Raw genomic sequence first — 19,478 nt, 5'->3', positions numbered from 1 at the left:
CTAGTAGGATTCATAATTACAGTTTTTAAATTAGGGCTTTTCGGCTTATTTTTTGGTTTGTAAGTGGGTCACATTTCACTACTGCTTGATTTTCGGGTTTAATACTTTTAGGCTTCTTTGTATTTGTAATTGTAATTTTTAATGAACACATCTGATATCCTTTGATGGTCACTTGTAACTTATAGGGTATAAGTTCTTAATTTGGCATTAAAATATGATATGGGCAAATAGGAGGTCCGCGGCAAGGTCCAATGAAAGAAAATAAGGTACACATAGCTAAACTCGAGAAGAAGGTTCAGACCATGCAAAATGAGATAACATCTTTGGCTGCTGATCAATTGACTCTATGGCAGGTACTTTCCAAGTTTTATAGTTATAAGAAACTTTGAGCGTATCTTTGGAACTCATTTGGTAAGATTACCATGAAGAAATAATATGATTAACCGCAACTAGTATTACCATTGTTATTTAAAAACATAGAAGCCAAACATATTAAATAATCTTGTTACCGGGAAAAGAGTTATTTCACCTTAATTTAGAATGTAATATTTATAAGAAAACAAGAAGGGGAGAACATAAGAAATCAAGAAGGGGCAATCCTACTAATGGTAGTTTCTCTTCTTATTTTTGTTCTTGTAGCTGCAGAATAAGGAATAAAAAATAAACCATAGGAGCATTTCAGTGCCTTGTGATACTCTTTTCTGGGTATAACTTTGTGATACTCTTTTCTCGTTCCAAGGTCAAAGGTTTAAAAAAAGACCCACCGTGCGTGATCTCTCTCTATAGAATTATTTTCTTCCTAAATGCATATAATTTTTTTTGGTTTTTTCATAACCTATGTGGGGATTTAGTTGATGAAATTACTTGATATATATATATATAATATTATTTTGTTTGGCTTTTTGTTAGGACATAATGATCCCCACCTGATGCCATGTAGACCAGTTTTGTTATACTTGGTTCTTGGGAGCTTAAGCCAATCTAATTATATGATATAATAATTACTTTTCAAATAAAATAATACAAATGAGTCCCTTATCAGTTTGATTACTTTTTAAAAAAAAATAGAAATATGTATGTATGTAAATTTGTTTTTCAGCTCTGGTTCCTTTATAAAAGGTTCATACTTAGATTGCCTTCAGATACACTGATATCTTCCTTTGGGAAATGATTTATTTGCAGATAATTAAAAAAAATACCAAATGAAAGAATTGCTAGATTATCATAAGGTATTGCAATTATTTAGGTAATTTCTCATTTTTTTAAAGTTTACCCTTAAAATAATACCGATAGTTCTTATATTTAATACAACTACAGGTACATGCACAGGTACGTGCATAGACTCACTTTAATGTTTATATACAAGTTTTATATAATACTAAGGTTCAAACGTGTTTTCTTTTTATTTAATAGTCTTGCATTGTATTTTGTAAAATTGTATTGATATTTATCGGTGTCTTGTAGGTTCTCCAATATAAGGGTGCATTCAGTAGCAGCAACAACAGTCATTGCAGCAGCTGCAGTAGCAACAACAGTTGCAGTAGCAGCAACAACTGCCCCAGTAGCAACAGCAGCTGCAGTAGCAGCAACAGCTGCACCAGTAGCAACGTTGGGTTTATACAACAACGTTCTGTTTCAGTCTTCGCTGACCATCATAGTATCGAAATAAAGGACATGATATTTGATGAATTTAATAATCTATCTGTTGTATATCATAAGGTATCTAGATTTTTTCCATCTATCTCTCCTTTTATATTTAGTTCAACTTAAGTTAGCTGACAATCTAAATTTTGCAGCCATTCTACATGTTTACTAATGCCAATGACAAAGATCTTCTTTGAAGTGCTCCAGAGAAGGAAGACAAGGGTCTCAGTAACAATGGTTCCGTATATGATGCTCCTGCATATGGTGGTTCCTTATCCACGACTCCTTCACAGTTTCAGACACAAGATAGTTATCTCGTTGGACAACTAGAAGGGCTGAAATTTGGCCAGGGTACTTAGTTATATATTATTGGTACTAGATGGTATCAAGTTATTTTGCTTGCCTTGGATTGTTGGTAGTAGTTTATTTGGATTGCCTTGGATATATTGTTGGCAGTAGTTATATTTTGGCTGCTTAGGTATTGGATTTTCATTGTAGATTTTGGATTGAAATGATTGTTGGTTATGTAATGGGAAGTGGTATTTTTAAATACTATATTGTCTTTTTTTTAAATAAAGTGTTAGCATAGCCTTTTAATGTGTAGCCACTGTGATGTAAATGGTCAAAATTTGATGTTAGTAATACTTTAAAACTGTAGGTAAACCCAACAAAAACTGTTAGTAAAGCTAAATAATGTATATTAAAAACATGTTACTATATATAAAAGTGTTACCAATGAAAACAGAGTTTTTCAAAAAAGGCGTTTTGGTAACAAGAATTTGATGTAACAAAAACAATACTGGTGTGACTATAAGTCTATGGTTACAGTACTCAAAATGTTACTATAAATGGGAAAGTGTAGGCGTATACCATCTGTAGGCATATTTTTGTCAATGTAACCTAAAAACTGAAAAGTGTAACCATTGACCCCTAAGGTAGCAGCCACATTGGTTACGAACTGTTTTTTCACAAAAGTGTAACCATAGCCCTTTTTTTAACTTACAGCCACACTTTTTGGCCTTCAACAACATTTTTTTTACTGTTACAATAGGCCACTTATGGTGTAGTGCAAGTTACAATAATTGCAAATTGGATAAGCAAACATAAATATCCTAAGAGCAAGTTGCAATAATTGCAAATTGGTTAACTTTGAAACTAAAACTATATTTAAGGTTGTTTTACAAGTACCTAGTGTTTATTTACATGAAGCTATTATAAGTGGTAGGCAATGGCATTATTAAATATAATAATGGTTCTCAACTTGTATTTTGATGTTCTATTTTTTCATATGGTTCTAGAGTGATACCATTAGATCCAGTTTGTAAATACTATAGATTTTGAAATATGTTTTTTGACTTCAATTTTGAATGTTGTGGAATGTTATATGCTTTTCATTCACAATATGTATTGTATAGGTTTATTTTGGGCTATTAGAGTGGATTTTTTTTCACTAATACAAAAAGTCAGGCTTCTTATGAATTTGGGATTATATATTGGAATCTATTTTTTATGTTTAATTTTTTTTGTTTATTTGGTTTATTTGGTTTATTTAGTTTTTCCAACGAAAAACTAGCAAAAAAGTTCGAAATGTATGAGTAAAATATCATGTATCTTTCTCTATTAGCAAAACTTGCAAAGTAAGTTTTTTTTAATATGACATTCAATTGAATAAAAGATCAAATGGCATGACATATTACTTAATAAGTAGTAGCACTACGCCATAAGTGGACTATTGTAATGCCTAAATGGTATAACAATAGGCCCCAAAAGCGTTACAATAGGTTTATTATAACACCAGAGGGCATTACGTATATGAACATTATAATAGAAACCCTAATGTAACACTTCACTGATCTATTGTAACATAGAGGAAAACGTTACAATAAACACGTACTGTAACATTAACGGGCCCAAATGTAACACAGAATGAGTGATAAAATAGCTTGATCAAGATTGCATAAGTGGGGCACACATGGGCCTTGTACCCAACTGTATCACTATATTATGTCTATCGTAACAGGAATTTGTTGTAATTAACCAACATTAGATTTTATAGTTCCACATTATATCTAATATATTTTATACTATAATAGGAAAATACAACAGTTAATATTAAAAATTTTAATATACATGCTCTGTGTATACAACAATCCCAATACCAAAATAAAATCTCTAATACGTATCTAAAATAGTACAAAAACCAACTAAAATGACAACAATTTGATCGATCAGTAAAATTACAACTGCAATTCAAAATACTTGAATCAGCAGATCAGTAAAATTCATTATCAACTGCAATTCAAAATGACTATGCTAAAAACACGTTATAGTGTGCCATTCTTGACCTTGTTCCTGATTGTGCACATGGGAATACAAATGAGAAAAAGGCACATAAATAGAAAAGGAAAGAATGAAAATTGATGGATTTTAAACTTATATCTGCAAGCCGAATAAGCCGAAGGTTGACATGCCAATTCAAGAATGTAAAGTATAGATATGTGGGTTTCAAATGTAGCTATGAAACTTGACAACTGCATAAATTCCAGTTATTTCGCATGTTAGTGCAATGTATGTAAGGTCAGGAAGATAAAGGGTATAAAATACCTGATATTTTCTTCTTGGTCAGGAAGGGAATTTAATGATGGGATGCGATATTTTTTGCAACAAAATTGAAGGCAATGCAATTTGAAGGGGATACTAATGAGCCATTTATATGCCTCGCCTTGTTTGCTTAATCAAATCAATTTATTGTTGCATAAATAGAAGCAAAACAATCAACTACAAGCAAGATAAAAGTAGCAAAAGTCAAGTACTAGTCCAAATCTGGTTAGTTTCAGACAAAGGTGAATAATCAAATCTGTTTAACAATGGAAACTTTAAGAGATATAATACTCTGGCAGAAGAAAACACAGTTTCCACAATAATTACCTAATTGGAATTTAAAGTACTAGATCAATAAAATGGAGAATTTATCTTGAAAAGCGCAATAAATGAAGTATAGGAAAGGAGAAAAAGTAGGTAACTTAAAGCAACAATGCCATCTCTACCATATAAAACAAGGATATCAGCACAGGAAACAACTCTAGGGCACTCTCTCTCCACAGCTTCTTTAATAGTTTCAATATATCTGAAATTTTTGAGGCCAAAGCTCTTGTCTGTTTCTTTCTCAGACAGAGTCCTCCTTGTTGAGTCCAACAATAATGAAGTGTCACATCTCTGAAATTACCCACAAAAACATAAATCAGTAAAAAAGCTCCTGTCATGTTTGCAGATTGTCTTCCCGACTCATTACATTTCCTGTACTTGTCCCTAAGAGGAATATGATTATCTAATCAAATTTCCATGTCATGTTGTGAAACTATACTGCACAGTTAAAACACAAGCTCTACTTTCCCCAAAACAATTTGATTAAAAGTGGACTAAATATTATATTTATCTTCACATTTTATGTTTTTAAATTCAATGTTCTTTGTTAAAAAATCATACCATGTGCAATCAGTCATACCATGAACCCGATTAGTGATTCGAAGTGTCACTGTGATGTGAGGCCCACCCATGTCACGTTAGATGACTAATCCATATATAGAAATTAAATTCTACTACTATGTGCAATGTCAAGCGACAATCAAGCTAATTCAAATTCTGCATGTGACCAGGGTCATTACAACACTAAGAAATGAATATATACAAAACACAGGACGAGAATCCAGCAACAGACATATAATAACCAGGCCGGATGAGGAAACTCACTCAAACCATAAAAAATACATGTAGTAAACAACAAGAATGCATCTGAAGAAACATAAATCAAACAACAAACAAAAACACAATACAAAGAATCATGATATAAAAATACCCTGATTCACGCATTATCGACAAGAGTAATTAGAGAAATAATCTTCAAATACTGATCAATCTCATTTTGAGCTCTTCTAAACTGATAAAAAATATTCCAACCCATAGCAAGCAAGTAAAGGAAACTCCTATCTTGACAACTCTTAACTAAAACATACAATCTCCTCAAAGCATCCTTAAGCAATTCCAAGGGTTCTCGAGTTTCGGGGTATTTTTTAAGCTGAGAAATCTTAAGTTGATAAATCTTAAGATGATAAATTTTTTATTTCCTATCTTTTTGTATGATGTGCAGAGTCACACACACTGACACACATATGGACATAGGGTGTCTTGTTATATTTTAACATCACAGTTCACGATTCGGAATTATAATTGCAATATTCCAAGAAAACAGTTTCCCCTATTCAGACTTCCAAAAAAATTATCTTTTTAAATATTGCAGGAGATAAATTTGATTGGACTAAGGATGAAGAATTTGGTCATCAAACGCTTGCAGGAGTAAACCCTTGTACAATACAGTTAGTTAAGGTACACAAATTCTACTGAAACATCAAATCTTTTCTATATTAGAACAAGTAGAATCAGTTTATTAATATTATAGCAGTATGTACTAATACCCTCAAGTATTCTCTTGATGATAATCTGAGAGGGAATATAGGAATGAAATTATATGTAGTTCAAATTGATAATGAGCTTTCTAAATCATAATTGTATATGGGCACATATGTATAGTCTTCCTCGCGAGTACTGTGCACAACAAGAATCTGCAATCACCAAAGGTTATCATCACTTGGAAGCATTAAAAAAAATACATAAAAATACATTCAGTTAGATAGATGGCATAATAAAACCTAAAAATTATCAATCTCCCTAGATAAAACCTCGACTTTCTCCAATCATCTGGTGAAGCAAGGAAGAAGGTGCTCTACTTTCCAAGTCATATACCCAGTTAAACCTTGAGTCCTGACTTAAGTCCTCCACAAACCTTCAATTAAAAATCCCAAATATGCTATGTCCACAAACTCTTCTGGTAACCAGAAACCACCCGAGTATTGTCAAAAGCGCCGATTAATTTTTTTAAAAAAGTGAAAAAGAACTGAAAAATACTTACAATTTAGGACTCGATATGTGTTGAGGGCTCGATTAATTCATGTATAGAGCTCGATTGTTGTTTTAGAATATCGATTACAGCTTGTAGAGCTAAAATTAGGGCATCTTGTACACCCGTTGTGCACAACTTATAGAGAAAATTAGGGTTTCTCGATTCATGTGTAATTGAGAGATATAGGAGATGAGAGAAGTGCGTTTGGGTGGGAGGGTGTGTCCAGAGTAAGGATTAGGGGTAGAGGAGAGGGAAAATAGAGAGATGCGAGTGGGGTGAGAAGAGAGATAGGGTCGGGTCCTGGTGAGAAGAAGGGGGTGAGTGGAAGAGGAAAATAGACAAAGAGGAGGAATATACCGCCCATTTTTCACTAAAGTAGGGGTCATTTTCATTTACGAGGGAAATATACCGCCCATTTTTCACTAAAACGTGTATAGTTTTATTTTTTTTTATTAAATAAAAACTAAAAAAGTGACTTACATTTACGTATAATACATTTTATTAATTTTATAATAATATATATTATATTCTTGATGTATTAATAATCCAAAATATAATTTTAATACTAATTTATAATAATATATTTACATAAATATTTTTAAAAGTTAAAAATGTAACTATCTGTAACAGTATTTTATAGTTATTGTAACACTAATTTTGAGATGTTACAATATGATAAAAATTTCTTAGCTAATGTAACGCTGCTTGTAACACTAACATTATAGTAGCCCACTTATAACGTAGTGTAGCATCAATTACATATGAATCGTAACAAGTACTAGCATCAATTACATATGGATCATAATAAGTGGTAGCAACAATTACAGATGAATCTTAACAAATAGTAGCATCAATTACATATGGATCATGCTTCTCAATTACATATGGATCCTGCTCCTCATCAATCTACTCATCTCATTATCGTGAGAATCAATTTGATGACCATAGATTAACTTTGATTTATTTAACTACATGTCCATGTTTAAACTTCCTATATAAACACAAACCTAAACACATAAGTGGTTAATACGGAAGTTAATAAAGTAATTGACACGGGAAAACATTACATGTATTTATTCGAACTATTTTTATTTTTATTACCAATACATGTTTGAAGCACAAATGTATGCACAAACATACAAAAGACAAAATACAAAATGATGATTATCACAACTGGCAAAGATAATTTATTTCCTTCCAACTATATTTCAAATATGTGATCTTGTAAAAATTTCTACATAAACGTAAATCCCCCGAGAGAAAAGATTCGATACAAAGGAGATAATGGATTCCATAGTTGCACCTTTATAAAAAATGCCATTTTAACTTTTATGCAAAAATTAAAATTTTAAAAATTTATGAGTATCAGTCAGACATTATCGATCTTTGACCCAACTCATTGGGATAATTACTTTATATGTGTTTTTGATGGCATACTACTAGGAAATAAACATATGTCACTAGGTAAAATGTGTGGAAAATATAATATATTAAAAAAAGTTGTCGTCACCAATCTTATTTCATATTTTAACACATTGATTAGTTTTGTTTAATCAAGTATAAATAGTCATAAGATATGAGTACCTCTCTGACTTTTCCACAGTCTCAACGGCATCTCCAGCTTCTTGAATGATATGAAATCTCACTTCCCAGTCATAGTTTCTAAGTGAAAAAGAAATTTCAGCACAATTTGCTCCAGTGGACTGTAGGAACTCATTTGCAAATATAAAAATTATATATACCATCACACAATATTAAAATTATCTAAAAGTTAAAATTAACAATCTCTGCATTCATTAAAAACAAGTACAAGATGATGCACATAAAAAAATCAGACTTTGAGGCTGGTAAAACTTAACCAGCTCTATATCATCTAGGGAAATGTAAGACATTGGGCTTGGGCTTGGGCTGGGAGGATGGTCACATCATCATGTCAATATATATATATATATATATATATTTACATATATAAAATATGTAAAAGCATTAGTTTTACGAGGACCTATGTCATTAACTCTACTATCCAACCGTCTACATGTCAATAAATTTAAGTAATTTCTTGTTAGTACCTGTTTATGGAGTATCTTCTTCATTGTTTTTTAATTTTCCACCTAGTAGAACATAGAAAAAAATGAAATAAATTGAGCATATGTATGAACATAAAATACATACATGTGTAAATCATTACCCAACACCAAGACATACGTACAAGAATATATAATTTGCATTTATATAAATAAGTAAACTTTTAATAGAAGTATTATGAGAAATTACCTCTAAAACTCTTACTCTGGAAGCATAAGAATCTCCTAATTACTTCAAGCAAAGAACCACAAATTGATCCACTAATTACTTTAGCTAGGATCCACTCATACAACTAATTGATTATTATATACGGTTGGAGGAAATTAAGCTTTATATATGTAAGGGAGGACTAGGAATGTAATAACCCCCAAAATTTTGAACTTTTTGTAACCCTTATGAATAGTGTTTTAGCTGAATGAGAAAACTTTTCATGCCACACTATGTAGGGGTTCTGTTATGGATATTCTGAGATTTTATTAGTACTCTATATGGTATATAAGTGTATGTAAAGATCGTCAGAATCCAATTTCGAACACTTTGATTTTTCCCGGAAATCCACTAGATACGGAAAGAATTGAGTATGAGGTAACAGGATAAAAAGGATTTAAATTAAAGGATTATAAGAGAGGATCATAAAAGGAATATAATATATTGAGAAAGGTTAAGGGAACCTAAGTAATAAGATCCCGGGTATGATCCCTCAAACGATAAACGAAAACGAAAGTTAAGCGAACCGTATAACAGATCAGCGGTCATTAGGCAAACAATTAGGAAGTTAATCAAAGAGATTAGTGGGGATGATGTCATCCAACCAATAGAAGGAGGACAAAGGAGGGATGATGATATCATAAAGTGATGCAAGCATGACATAAGAGGGAAGGAAATGTGGTGGAATATTAACCACACAAAAATTAAGGTTAAATTGGTAATTAACCAAAAACAAATCAAATATTCAGCCAACCAAGCCAAACAATTCATTTTTCATCAAAACAAGAACACAAGGCATTTTATTGTCTTCATGCTCTCGGCTTTTTACTATTTCAATGAGAAAGAAAATTCAAAACTCAAGATCAAGGCTTCCTAAATTGGTAAGATAATTCCCTAGTCATCCTTATGCATAGTTATGGCTATATTATGAGTTTAAGCCTTCAATTTTTTCTCAATCTTCTTCAAAAAATCAATGAAGAAGACAATGAATAGTGATTTCAAAGTTTTTAACTTGATTTTTTCTTGTTTTCCTTTAAGATCCAAGCATCCCTAAGACTTCTCAAGGCTTCTTAAGGCTTCCTAGCTACTCCCACCACTTCAAGGAAGGTATATCATCTCCAAACCCTAGATTCCTTTGTATAATAAGATGATTTTGATTGTTATGGTGATATAGTAGCTTAATGCTTGTGGTTTAGAGTTTGGGTTGGAGTGGTAGTGAAATGGAAGGGTGAATCTTGTTGTTTTGGTTAAAAGAACTTAAGTATAGTTAAATTCAAGCTTAAGCATAAGTATAAATGTTAATATTGAACTTATTGGGGATGTTATGATGTGATAAGGATGGACTTTGGTTGTATGAATGGATTGGGGTTGTTTGGTGATGAATTGGAGTGATATAAAATTTGGGTAATCGCGTAAACATAGCCGTCGTAATGTCCGATTTACTTTAGACTGCTTTTGTTCATAATATTAGGACTCGAGAACCCCCTGCTAGATGTTGACCATTGCCATGTTTAGATAGCTCATGTTACGAGCTTCGTTTTGATATGTAGTTCGTTTGATTCCGATATACGATTTATGAGAAAGAACTGTTTTAAGTAACGGCGTTTCGGGAACGAAACTTTTCCCCTCGCCTTACTTTGAAACATAGGTTAAAGACCAAAAAGGGTTAATTAATGTATGAAACAATTATGGTAAGAGTGTTAGGCAGTTGGTAAGACACTCGCGAAGGAATCGCCTTAAAACTCGTAATGGTTAAATTATTAAAAATGGTGGAGCCGAGGGTACTCGAGTGACTTAAGAGAATCAGTAAGCGCAAAATAAGCGTTAGAGTCTAAGTTAGTTAAAGTATAGATTTACAAGTGACTTTGGTTTAATTCGAACTTACTTGTTGTTTATAGGTTACCAGACTCGTCCCGAGCCTTTTATCACCCCCAGTCGCTCAGGCAAGTTTTCTATCCGTTATACTGTTGTTGTGATGTATACACTGGTATATGCATTATCTTGTAATAGATGCATGATGGTTATATTAGCAAATTCTTGCGATATATTGTAGCATGTGATATGGTACATATGCATGCCTGTTTCGTAATCTTTCCATATATATCTGTTGGTTCAGTTGATAATACCTATGCTAGAGAATAGCGGTAATTTGCATATACCCTTAGTATAGGGACCCAAAGGTGAAAACATTTTCTAAAACCGGGAGTCGAGGATCCCGAGTAGATTTTATATATATATATATTTATATATATATGGTTATAGTTTTCACAACTATTAATCGAATAAGGGTTATTCGATAACTTTATATTATTTATTGAATATTATTTCAAATATTCATTCGAGGGCTTATGACTCCTTTTATTTTATTAATTGAATATTATTTGAATATTCATTTGAGGATGTATGACTCTTTTATTTTATTTAATGAATATTATTTATAATATTCATTCGAGGTATTATGACTCCGCTTATTACTGAAATATATTCTTTATTTTATTAAAGAATAAGGTGTGGCGCCCTCCAAACCCGGGTCAGAAGTTTGGGGTCCACAACACAAACACAATATATCCACCTGTATAAGAAATATTATTTATAATGACCCTGCTTCACAAAATCACGGATCGTAACAGGTTAAAGTATGAACACAAGCCACAACCTTAATTTATTACATCGTACCAAATCCCCACTAATTTAACTTACAATTGATAATAAAATCTTTTTTACAATCTAACTATCTCTTTACCGCATGAAACTTCTGCTAGCTCGATTCAACTCGACTGGAACCTTAGCCCGCACTTTGGACTGAGGAACTTCACTATCATCCATATTCTTTTCAACTGTAAAATATATAAAAGAATCGCAAGGGTGAGCTGACTAGCTCAGCAAGTCATGATAACGATAACTGAAGTTAAACAATAATCAAAGGAGATGATTCAGAGGAATCAAGTTTCTTTTTAACTAATCATTAGAATTGGATATTCATCTTAAGTTTTAAAAACCAAGGTTAGGCTGCTGATCAGTCACGCACTAACCCCGAGCAAGCACACAACACTGCTCTAATTACTGGATCCAAGGCACACATTGGCCTAACTTGACCATGGGTATGGTCTGACCACGAATCTGGTCCACATAAATAAAAACTATCCAATCCTAAAGCAGTTCCATATGATAACAATATAATTCAATAAAACAAGATCATAAACAATGATGGTTAAACATTTGCATAAAAACGTAAGGAAACTCATGGATATCTCAAGGATATATCATGGTATGTATAAGAAACGGTTTTCAATTTGTACCAGCATCCGGTATTTGGTCAGAAATGATTTTTCAAGGTATAGTTCTTTGATGTTATAAAGAATGGTTGAAGTATAAAAGTTTCTGTATTTTCAAACAATTTTGTTTCAGTGTTTTGTATTTAGTAGTGATACATTTGGAAAGTAGTATCATATTTGTGTGGTTTGTATATGAGGATCAACAAAGGATGGTTTTACAAAGAATAAGGCTTATGGCTCACGATCAAGAAAGATCAGGGTTCAAGGGTAAATTGTTTACAGCACTTGCTATATAAAACATGGGTTATTTTGAATAGTAGCGACATGTTATGAAACAGTTCAAAAATATATTTGCAATATATCTTGAAGAAAAGTTCAGAAGTACTTGCCTTACAAGGCTTTACAGCTATTACTAATCAACTCTGAGCTGACTCTGTTGCTCAGGTTCTAACGTCCAACCACTAGATCTCATTGGATTCGACTTTGACACCCAGGTCTCTCTGTTGAAACTCTACTGAGCTCGTCGACTGATCACTATGTTATCTTTAATCCATCGTCCCCTTTTAGGTTCCCTACTATAACCTACAGAGTCGAAATACCCTATGTTAGACGTCTAGGTATGCTTGACATATCCTCGATACTAATTCTTACCCAACGATATTCAAACCCGACTCGTAATTATTCATTTTAGAATAATACATAAAACAATTAGGGTTCATATTCTCGAAATCGATCTAGTGTTTATTTTACGAAATTAGGGTTATTGTGCCTTGGTCAAAACATACAACACAAAATACAATGAGGTTCTGTATAAAACATGCGTATATGTATTTACTTATGTTCGCTCGACGTCCCGATAATCCTCGGATACGCTCCCGTATTTCCGTAATTTGATTTTCCCGGAAATCGGGCAGCGTCCCCTTTGTTTATCGGACTACCCGTCGAAACATCAATCGACATTAAACCAACAATAGTCAAATTCACAACTACAATTCCAACCACCAGTTCAATTTAACAATTAATCCATTCACAATTCGTCAACTGATTTACATACTCGACTTTAATGTAAAATCAAATTCTCGTTTCAACGATAATCTCACGAACTAATTTATTTATTAATTTTTTTAAAATATTAGGACTCAGAATTATATCATCACCGTCCACCGTCGGCTCGCTGACGGCGGTACAATTTATTGGTGCCCGATATAATATGGGTTTCCAAATAAATTACACCGATTAAATCTAATTTTCCGTACAAAATTAATTTATTTCACGAATTGTAATCAATAATTCCTGCAAAACAGTAAGAATAATTTCAGAAATAATCAAATTAACACAATCAACCCGCAATTACAATACAACACCGTACTGCACACTTCACACCCGCCACACACTCGCGTGTTAAACACGCACAACCACTGTACAGGGCCACCTCGCCGGAGAACCGGCGGTAACCCCAAAAAAAACAGAAGAAAACGGCAGCAAAGGAACCATCACACATAGAGAAACAACACATGCAGACACGCTTGACAACACACACATATGTACACATATATACCGTACACACACCCATCGGAAAAGAAGGAAACAGGCGGCGATATCGCCGGGAAGCAAGAACTCGGCGATGTGAATCACCACGAACAGGGAAGGGAAGGGGAAAATGACTGGAAGAAAGAAAACAGAGGTTACCAGGAAGATTAAGTGAATAATCAAGGGGAAGAGAAACTGATATGAGGGAGAGATATGAGAAAGGTTCAGGCAAGAGATGAGAAGTAGGGTTTGTACATTTTAGTTATTTGTTCATTGATTTATTCCCCAATCAGCAACTAACACGAGGCTACATGACATCTAAAAATTCAACACGTGTCTGGTTTTCAACTTGCAAGCCCGATATCGATCCGTAATTAACAATTAACGAACCGAGTTGCATTTAAAACAAATTCAGAAAATTACGAAAACAGTCTTAAAATGTTACAAATTTCCCGAAATTTAAGAAAACATAAATTTTGCAATTTTAAAATAATTTCTGAAATGCAGTTTATACCCGCTTTTAGCAATTAAACGAATCGACATGCCAGTGAAATTAATCCCGAAAATTTCTAAAATAATTTTAAAATTCTCGAAATATTCCCAACTTAAATAAATATGAGTTTCATAATTTTTGAAGAAATCTGGAATTAAATACAGATTTTACAATTTAAATGTAATCAGAAAATCATACAGGGTTAAATAATTGATAAAATATTGATATTTAAATTTTGTAAAATCCCAAAAATAATTATTAAGATTATAGAATCATAAAACTAATTTTAGAGACAATCCAAATATTTACGGATTTAGAACTCTAATAAAATCACCTTTAAAAATTAAAACAGAATAATATAACTTAATCTTTAACTACACACTCCAATCCTTTATACCAATAAACCACAGAAAAAAATAGCATATATCAATATGCTGCTATCAAAACCAAAACACATATTTTATTCAATTAATATTTCCACCATTACCTTTTTAAATAATTCAAAAATACACGGGTCGTTATATCCTTCCCCCCTTAGAAAGATTCTGTCCTCAGAATCTGGTCTAATTACAAAAGTGAGGATATTTGTCAAGCATATCTGACTCTAGTTTCCAAGTAGACTCTTCTACTCGAGGATTTCGAATGTACTTACTATAGATATATACTCATTTCCAATGACTCGCCTTCAACGATCAAGAGTTTGGATTGATCGCCCTATGCAAAACAAACTTAGACAAGAGCTCCATTGGCTCCTGATCAATCACTTAATTTAAATCAGATACTTATCATTTTTAACTTTAACAGGCCAAACGCACTATATGTACGCACTGTTGTGACGGTAACATCAACTCATAAATAACTTTAACTATATTTATCAATACCCCGAATGGCTCACTGAATTTAGGACTCAGCGTGTCCCTTCTATTCAGACCTACCCAATCTTTTTCAAGGTAAAACTTGTACTAACACTACTGGTCCTATTTCTATACTCATATTCTCTCTCGATACAATCTCTCCTTCTTTCTTTGTCTATTCCAAGCTGCTTTAGTCAATATTACTACGCTCTTGGTGTGCTGAATTAACTTAGAATTTGACAACTTCCTTTTTCTCTCTTTATCTCAATAAAATGGGAACTTACACTCGCGTTCACATGAAGCTTGGTAAAGTAGCATTCCAAAGCTGACATTGATAATAAATGATCGTTCCATAGTTTCCTTAAAACTTCACCTCTTAACATATCTTACATTTCCTAAATCATTTCCGTACTTTGACTCTCTGCGTAAGGATGTTAGACAATGCTCGTTTTCCACTTTTTCCCATTCGTCTATTAATTTCTCGGTGGTCTTAATTACATCTAATCCTTTTTGTCGGCATAAGGCATCTGTTACCATATGGCTTTGCTTAGGTAGTTGTGAATGGATTAATTGAGAATCTTTGGTTAACCTTAGTCAAAATTTCATTCTTGAAGACTCAACGTATAGTTGCTTTCCTTCTGATCTTTGGAGAAAAATCCTTGGGCATCCCACGTAGACTTTCTTATTTCTTGAGTAGCTGAGGATGTTATCAATAAATGCAATTTGCTTATCTAAGTACTCCTTATACACCATGATCCTTAATTCCTTATAATCACCTGATACACTTGTTATTTCAAATAATATTACCAGAGCTTGCAATGCTCTTAACTCGCTTTAATCGTACTCTCTGATATGTTTTCGGGTCGGATCTTAAGTTAATCCTTGAGATATAATATACTGCTTGAATTAGGTCCCGTAGGAAATTAATTCTTTATATGGGTCACTTATTCTTATTCGTTATTTTGCTAAACTCCCACTTCACGATTCGCCTCTTGTAAAGTCACTTCCTGGATCTGCCTTATCCATTAGACCTCCAATACTTCGCTTTAATTCTTTGACATGTCTAACACTTCCCAATCTATTTTGAAATTCCCTTCTTATATCTGGTTATCACTATTTTTCTGTAAGTTTTCTATATATCTTGGCATCTCTTATACTATGAATTCCCTGTGGCATTTCATTTCTTAATTCTTCTACTTGTAACTTTCAAGTGCTGGAAGAGAACTCGGGGATATCGTGATCATTCTCCTGGGCGCATAAATTTCCTCTCACTACTGCTAACAGCGTGATCCATTATCTTCTTTTGACATTTCCTTATCTTTCTCTTAACAACTTTGACTGAAAGGTCATACTATTCATCCTTGCTCCTGTTTGGATTATAAACTCTGACTCCCAAATCCGACTTCTAAAATTCCATAGAAAATTCTTCCGGTATAGTTTCTATGTCCGTTATTGCTTTCCTCTATCTTTGCTTTTCCTCGTGAATACATACTTCACCTTCTTATGGCCCGTATAGATCTTACACCTTTCTCCATACATATCATGTTTCCCAAATCTTTCAAAATGAATATTATTACTGTTAATCCCAAATTATGGGTAGGATACTTCTGCTCATAAGGTTTCGGTTATCTTGATGCATATACAATAACTCTATTGTGCTGCATCAACACACATCCTATTCCCTAATGAGAAGCATCACCATTACTACCAAACCTCCTTGATACTTTTAAATTAATAAAACAGGTCCTGAAACCATTCTTTCATTTAACTCCGCAAAAATTTCTCTTCATCCTTCTCCATTTCACAAAACTTCTTGCTTTTCCTGGTTAGCTTCGTCCAAGATATTGCAATTTTCACGAAATCTTACACAAATTTCCAATAGTAACCAATCCATGATAAAACTTCTTACTTTTGTTGGTGTTTCTGGTCTCTTTTCATTCATAGTAATTTTAACTTCTGCTGAATCTCTTTTGATCTTCTCTTCATTGACTATTTATGTTAAGAACTATATTTCATACAACTTCTTTCTTCTCCAACTTCCCAGTTATCATTAAATGCTTTGCCTGGTCCTCCGTTAACTTTAAGTATCACAACTATAGCTTACTCGGATATTCCTTAAAGGTACTGTCCATCCAGTTCAAATATTACTGGTATATTGGGTAATATAAATGACAATACGAGAACAGTACTTAGTTCTGAAAATTATCCTTGATACATCCATAAGTTTATCTTCAATTGGTGAAATACCAAGTCTTAAATCAGTCTTATAAAAGTACTTTGCTTCCTTCATTTGATCAAACAAATCATTGGGTCGAGGTAACAGATACTTGCTCTTGATAGTAAACTTGTTGAGCTCTTGTTAGTCGACGCATAATCACATACTTCCATCTTTCTTATTAACATTTAGTACTGGTGCACCTTATAGGATATGCTGGGTCTAATCGCTTCTTCTTCAAATATCTCTTGCGTCTACTTTGTTACTTCCTCATTTTAACTGGTGCCATTTCGGGTAAGGCCGTAGTCACTGGCTTCGTCTCAGGCGTTAAGTCAATCACGAGCTTCCTTTCTCTATCGGGAAGAAATGTTGATAACTTATCTACAACATATCTTGAAATTCCTTAATTGCTATTAAATCTTCAAATTTTGTTTGCTTCTGACTTTTATGTATCCCGTAATCACCATAATGTTCATATCTTGATCATCATAATCATCATTAACAAACTCTTTACCTTCTTTTATCTTCTAAACCTCCTCATCTTCTCATTTTGGCATCTTCAGAATTATCTTTTCATCACGACGGTCTGTCTGGTCATCACACTTTAGTAGTCAATCCATTTCTTAGAATAATATCAAATCCTCTTATCTTCCATAATATCAATTCTTCCCAATTTATTGCCAGAAATTTCAATTCCACCATTGGTGCTTACTTATTCAACAATTTTACGGTCTTGACTTGTTAGTCCTTTGATCCTAATCTTATCAATTCAACAGGATAATTCATCTTATCAACAAAACCTTAGGAGCTAAACAATCAAGTTGCTATCACATCTTCCAATACTTTAACGCATAAAGTATTCACGATAATCATTCACATCACCACATTCGTGTTCTGAATAATATATTTCACAGGAAAATCACAATTTCTCGTTCTCGGAGACGTATTCCTCCTTGGAGTAGATTCCATTGGTTCTTAGTATATCCCTAACTGGGGCTAGCGATTTGCAATTCTCGTCATATGCCTTTGTTTGCTTTCCATGCATAAGAGCTAGATGGAACTCCATCCGCTTGATTAAGGATACGTTAATTTCTGCTTGAAAACCTCTTGTAAAGAACGACAGTATAATGAAATGACTAGAAGGATTAAAAGTCCAACAAAATTAGAGTTGAAAAGAAAGAAGAAACAATGATTTGAATATGAATGAGACAACCACATTGGTACTTAAGATGGCCAGTCTTTCGTACCATATGGCATACATCATATGTTTAGGTGGCGTCCCACCCAACTCTTCATCATTCTGGCAAAGTGTCTCACCATAACACTGTTTGTCCCAATCAAAAAGCAAGACTTGAGGGAAGCAAATAAATTTGAAAGGAATGGAATATACTTCCTTTCGATATCATAGAAAAGAGTTTGCTTGAGGAAAGAAGTTCATACATTTTTAGGAATTGAGAAGGAATATGCGCTGTAATATTGAAAACTAGAACGATACCATTGGTCACCATCCACTTTTCACTTGTATTCATCATCCGAGCTAGTTCGATCATATCTCCATTGTTTCATATAATAACTTTTAGAAAATACGTTGAAATGTCTTCGCAAATTAAGCATTATGGTAGATTCTTACTTGTCACGTCTTGCGTCTTTAACATCACACCTCTACATATAATACTTTAACAACTCGATCATAGTAACGTCACTACCAGACAACCTCGAGTTTCCTTTTTCAATTTAGAATAACCCCGAAGCATTCAACATAGCGATCCTTGTGTTAATAATATTCTTCTTTTTAGGAAATCTTGAAATCTTCTCAATCTCCTTCAGTCATACTCAGACTTCTGTTAAATCAGTGAATTCTTTGAACTTTGATAATCCTGTAATTGGATGAGTAATTGCTCTGTACACTAATTCTGTTGTTAATCTTATCAAACAAAATTTGTACCCTTCTGTTGAGAATAACCAACTTCTTCATAATCACAGATCACTTTGTCCTCTGAATTAACAATACTAAGTCTGAAACAACATTCTTCTAGGTAATCCGGGCTTTCTAACAAACAAGAAACTCAAGTAGTAACTTGGCAACCAATGTTTAAAAATCATTTTATTCGAAAAGGCTTTTAGAAATTTGTAAAAGAAAATCTTTTTCGAAAACTTGTTTAAAAAGTTTGGAAAATCGCAAACCTGGTTGTCCTTACTATATGAGTTAGTTGTTGTC

At 33.1% G+C, this 19,478-nt stretch overlaps 1 long non-coding RNA gene across 2 annotated transcripts; it reads right to left on the bottom strand.

The window, feature by feature from the left end:
• Positions 1-3,707: 3,707 nt before the first annotated feature.
• LOC141683504 (uncharacterized) lies at positions 3,708-6,967 on the bottom strand. Of its 2 annotated transcripts, XR_012560320.1 has the most exons (3): positions 6,611-6,966; positions 4,249-6,526; positions 3,708-4,175 (listed from the first exon to the last, which is right to left on the bottom strand). It is a non-coding gene; the product is annotated as an uncharacterized LOC141683504 (long non-coding RNA). The 2 variants fall into 2 exon arrangements; XR_012560319.1 differs by having other exon boundaries at positions 3,708-6,526; positions 6,611-6,967.
• Between the last annotated feature and the right edge of the window lie 12,511 nt (positions 6,968-19,478).

This window comes from Apium graveolens, chromosome 9 (assembly GCF_009905375.1).
Source record: "Apium graveolens cultivar Ventura chromosome 9, ASM990537v1, whole genome shotgun sequence".
In the NCBI taxonomy this organism is placed as follows: domain Eukaryota; kingdom Viridiplantae; phylum Streptophyta; class Magnoliopsida; order Apiales; family Apiaceae; genus Apium; species Apium graveolens.
Note: the sequence above shows the minus strand (reverse complement) of the source record. Positions and strands in the feature narration are given on the sequence as shown.